The 5199-nt window shown below is 43.3% G+C and overlaps 1 non-coding gene across 1 annotated transcript; it reads right to left on the bottom strand.

The window, feature by feature from the left end:
• Positions 1-2914: 2914 nt before the first annotated feature.
• Positions 2915-3043, bottom strand: LOC147967515 (small nucleolar RNA Z247). Its single transcript, XR_015606894.1, has one exon. It is a non-coding gene; the product is annotated as a small nucleolar RNA Z247 (small nucleolar RNA).
• Between the last annotated feature and the right edge of the window lie 2156 nt (positions 3044-5199).

The following is a 5199-nucleotide window of genomic DNA, read 5'->3' as shown; positions in this document are numbered from 1 at the left end:
AAAATAATGATCTAATTTAGGTTTTTTAGTACATATATTTAATTGTACAAGTTTAATCTTTGAATTATGAACGTAGGAAATGCCGTACTGGACGACGACAGTCTTCCGGGGGAGTGCAGCTGGTGCCACGACGATCGAGGTATGTGTGACAGGTTCGTTGAGCTGGACGAAGATCGGCGCTTCAGCATTAAGCTTGAGGAGACCTTCGATGTTGAAACGGTACGCAACAACGACAAGTGTTATTTTTCATAATTAAGCATGACTTCAACTATTTCAACGTCTAATTTTCATCTTTTACAATTCGACTAGCTTATCCCATGCCATGGAAGACGCTATATCTTGGAGAGGATGGGTTTTGAAGACCATGAAAATTTTCAAACAAAGAAAATACACCTAAGGACCCATCATGATATCGATTTTGAAGTAAATCTGTATAATTCTCAGAGCGTAACCCATTTTGGTTGTCAAAATTGGGAAACACTTTGCAAAATGTATGGTTTTTATGAGGGTATGATTGTCACCATAGATCTTGGTCATCCTGACATCGAGCAAGACAATATGGACATTTGGGTCCTTGTTGATACGCTTCCGATTCTACCGCAATGTGAGTTTCTCAAACATAGTTATTAAATAATTTATATTGTTTATTTCAAAATAGTTGACAACTTATTTCCATTGACAGCTTATTTTGAATCTTCAAAGAATGTGCAGAAGATGGTAGACAAAACCCACTACACTGATGGCTCCGAATTAACTTATAAGGAGAAAAATCATCTGATTGCTTATTGTACTTTTTTTGAGAATTACAATACCTATTATCGAACTCCTCCAAATTATGGTGAATACGTGCCACTAGTGCACGTGTTGAACCACGATAACTTCTATGGAGATACCCTGGTAAGATATTTTACTATTACGACATCCGTGCATCTTTTGCATACTTCTAAAACTAGTACATCATTGCTAACTACGAAGTTATTACTATGTTTTTCAACAGAAAATCCCGATGGATTGTGTGCCTCATCTGATGTATTACAATGGTCGCCTTGAAGTTCTGAACCTACAGCCAGGTCATCCTACGGATCTCACCTGTGCATATCGAATTTCTGAAACCGGTGAACACATGCTAATCAAAGAGTGAAAAAAATGTTTGGACATTCGTAAGGAGGTTCTTGGAAGCAACATTAAGCGAAAGGCAAGAATTGGAGACAGGATAATCTGCATTCTCCATAATGGAGAGCGAGGGGCTATCTTGTTTTTTGCTATTTTACCTTAGAGAATATAGTAGGTCCTAAGAGAATGTAGTAGGTCCTATGAGGTACAATATGTCTATTATGTGATACAATGTGTTAGAGTTGAAGATGTCAGGAGTACTTATGATTACGACTAGTGACCAATGATATGATGATGATGATGATAAGTTGTTAATGATATGATGATGATATTTATTATATTATTGGGTGAAAGAACCGCGGATTAGTTTCAAGTGAATGTCTGTCCACTTGAAACTAGTCCACACGGTTCTTTCACCCCGTGATGTAATAACTCATGATGATGTAAAAATAATTTGTAAATTCCTGTTGTATGAAAATTTATGTAAAGGTGTACGAATACAACATGAAATAAAAAAGAAATAAAATACGAAATAATAGTAGCAGCGCGGGCAGAGAGAAGTGCTACTACTAATTACCAGCAGCGCTCCTCCTGGAACTCGCTGCTACTAACTCGATTTAGCCGTAGCGTGGGTGGAGGCACGCTACTGCTATTCGTTAGCTGTAGCGCCTTATCAGTAGTGCACCACCCCGCGCTACTGATAGGTCTAAAACCTGCGCTGCTGCTAGCCTTTTCCCTAGAAGTGCTTATTTCTACTAACAGACTCGGGTGCTTGACCCCAAACATCAGAAAATACTAGCTCTAAAGGAGCACTAGATATACTTGAAGACCTAGGATACGGAAGTTGATGACTTTTAGCCTTTTGACAAGAATCACACACGGACTCACTAGTAGACTCAACGGAACATGGTAAATTATACTTCTTAAGGACTTGTTTGACTATTGGAGAGGCTGGATGACCAAGTCGATCATGCCATCTTGTTAGAGACGGCCTTGAAGCACCAAAAACTTGAATACCAGAGGAAGGAGATGAGCGAGGCGATTTCAATGGATAAAGACCACGCTCACATGGGCCGTGCAGAAGAATTTCCTTCGTTGTTGGGTCCTTAACGAAAAAAGAATGAGGGTGAATTTCCACAATAGTATTGTTATCAGAAGCAAAACGACTAGCAGAAACTAGGCTTTTGGTGGCTTGGGGAACATGAAGTATGTCGTTAAGATGAAAATTTCGAGTATGATCAAAAGAATTAACGACTGCATGACCGATGTGACTAATAGGCATACCTGCACCATTAGCTGTATGAACTTGTTCAGGACCGTTGTAGCGAGTACGTGTTGTCAGCTTGTCGAGCTCCCCTGTAATATGATCAGTTGCTCCGGTATCAAAGTACCAATTTGAGTCAATTCCATATGAAGTAGTGGCTGCTCCACCATATCTCTCTTCAGTGACATAATTTGGGTCAAAATGATACCAGCACTTATGAGCTGGATGGCCAACCTTACCACAAATCTGGCAAGTAGGCCTTTCACCTCGGGGAAGGTTCGCTCCTCCTGCTGGTCCTGGTCGTCCTCCACCGCGATTATTGTGGGGGTAGTTGTTGTTCCCGTGGTTGTAGTTGTTGCCGTAGTTGTTGTTGTTGTAGCCTCCGCGGTTGTTGTTGCCGTGGCCACCGCGGTTCCCGCCACCATTGTTTTTGCCTCCACGATTTCCTTTGCCATGTCCTCCTCGTGCAGCAAGATTTGCCGACGAATTATACTGCTGTGACCCAGAATTTTGTGACTCCAGGCACGCTTCAAAGGCAATGAACTAAGCATAAATTTCACTCAAGGAATAGGCATCGGTTCTAGCGGCAATGGATGAGACAAAAGGATTATATTTTGCATCCAATCCAGCAAGGATTTGAGAGATGAGATCATCATCTTCCATCTTCTTTCCTGCTGCTGTAAGTTCGTCCGCAATGCCCCGCATCTTCGTGAAGTACGCGGTGGCGGTCATCTCGTTCTTCCGAGTGCCAGCGAACAGGGTCCGAAGTTGGATAATTCGTGACCGGGAGACAGAGGAGTACATCTCCTCAAGGGCTGACCAGACCTGCGTGGATGTCTTCATGGAGACGACTTGAGTCAAAACTTCACGCGACAGAGAGGTCAGTAGCGAGCCAAGAACCTTCTGATCTTGGGCTATCCAGCAAGCGTACTCGGGGTTGGGCACCGTCTCGGTGCCAGATTTGTCGGCCTTCTGGACTTCAAGAGTCTTGGCCGGAGCTTCAAGCGTTCCGTCGAGATATCCGTCTAGCTGTGCAGCACGGATCGGGGGCAGGACCGTCGCCTTCCAAAGAAGGAAGTTGTCGCGCCCAAGCTTCTCGCGGGAGTTGTCGCCGAGGGTCGTCATGGGCTGAGCGGTTGAGGAAGAAGCTCCTCAGGATACGCTGAAGGGAACGAGAGACATCTAGATGCGATGAAGAAGAGAAGGCTCTAATACCATGTAAGAAACAAGAGATCGATTGATTCAGGCTTGATGTCCCTTGGGATCACCTTGCTGTATATTTATATTGCATGGATCGGTCAGAGATCGGTTACATGATAGGACACGACAGAGATCATATACAGACTAGGAAACGGCTCAAGGCCCGTATACAACATGGACTCTACGTCCTGTACACATACTATTCTAATAGACGCGGGCAACCAAACGAAATGTAGATGTTAGTTTTTTTCCCTGTTTTTCCTTAACCAGGCCCAACTGAGCAACACAGGCAATGTAGACAAATTGAGGGTGGGCAACCAAACACACCTCAATCTTGTGTGGTTCACACAATGGCGAGCTACAGTGCCAAATAATGGCGAGCGAGTACAAAGAAAAACCCAGTATGTTTCCTCTCATGGGTCAGTTAAGTCTTTGTCCCTTACTGTTTTGCTTTGGATTGGGCGGGCCATGGCCCATTTAGCCTTGTTGTAGCTCCGCCAGTGGGTCCACAAGTCTGAGAGGGAATATTACTATTTTTTGCAATATTGTGTACCTTCAATGCATTGAGGAGGCCTAGCTGCAAAAGTGAAGTATAAGAAGCTAGCTAGAGCCACTGGTAGGTAGACTAGGTTAGTTAGGCAATCAATCATTCATTTGCGCATACTGCAGATCAAAGCAGAATTATCACTCAGAGGCCGGGGATCCCCTTTTCGAAAAAAAAGCAGAATTTTCACTGGTGGCGAGCTTGCCTACCTTCTTGCACCCATGGCGTTTAACATCCTACCATGGATTAATTTTCCCTCACAGAGTATGTATGGACGGCACACCATCATGGCCATGACAGAGCTCAGACTGCCGAATTAATCAAGGACGGTTATACTCGATCTGACCTAGGGGCATTGCTTAATATTTTCACAGAGCATAGATACCATCTAATAGATTTCGAGAGAACAAGTTTAGAAATTTGTGCGCTCTCCTCCACCATCTTAGCTGAATCTCATTACCTAACAGTTTTATTCATCTACATCTCTTTCTATTGTGCTAAGTAGTGCCACTCCAGGCCAAGGCAGATGCACCCCAAGATTCAGCATGCTACTAGTTCCAGATTTTGTATTACACTTAAGCTTCACGTAACTGTACTTGCAGACCGGTGAAAATAGCATGTAGGCTTTCCTCGTGCTCCATTATCCTCTTTTTGTTGTCTATGATCACTGCATCGTGTTTCCTTTGTGATAACAACTGTGGTGACGTGAGACAGGAGTGCACATTGCAGTTTTGATGACCCGTCAATAGTTCCCGGTGCCGTCTATTCCGTACCAGCCATGTTCATGTCTCCAATGTGCAGGAGAGGAACAAGTAATGCAAGTTTCTATACTGGGTGACTCGAATATAGAAAGGTAAATGAGAAATATGTCATTGACCATTTGCTCGGAGAAGCCGTGCTACTTATAAAAAGGGTATGGTGGTTGGTATTTGTCTTTTGGTTGGTCAAGCGCAAAGAATCCCTTTGCTTAAGAGCTCGGTCCTTGGTAGATCACCGGCTATAAGTGCTTTCTCGGTCCTTTATAGTACATAGAATGAATTTTCTTTCTTTTTTTTACAGAGTATCTGTATTGCTCTTC

Source organism: Triticum urartu, chromosome 5A (assembly GCF_056163025.1).
Source record: "Triticum urartu cultivar PI428250 chromosome 5A, HENAU_Tu73, whole genome shotgun sequence".
NCBI classification, from domain to species: Eukaryota; Viridiplantae; Streptophyta; class Magnoliopsida; order Poales; family Poaceae; genus Triticum; species Triticum urartu.
The sequence above is the reverse complement of the archived record's forward strand: the minus strand, read 5'-3'. Positions and strand labels throughout refer to the sequence as shown.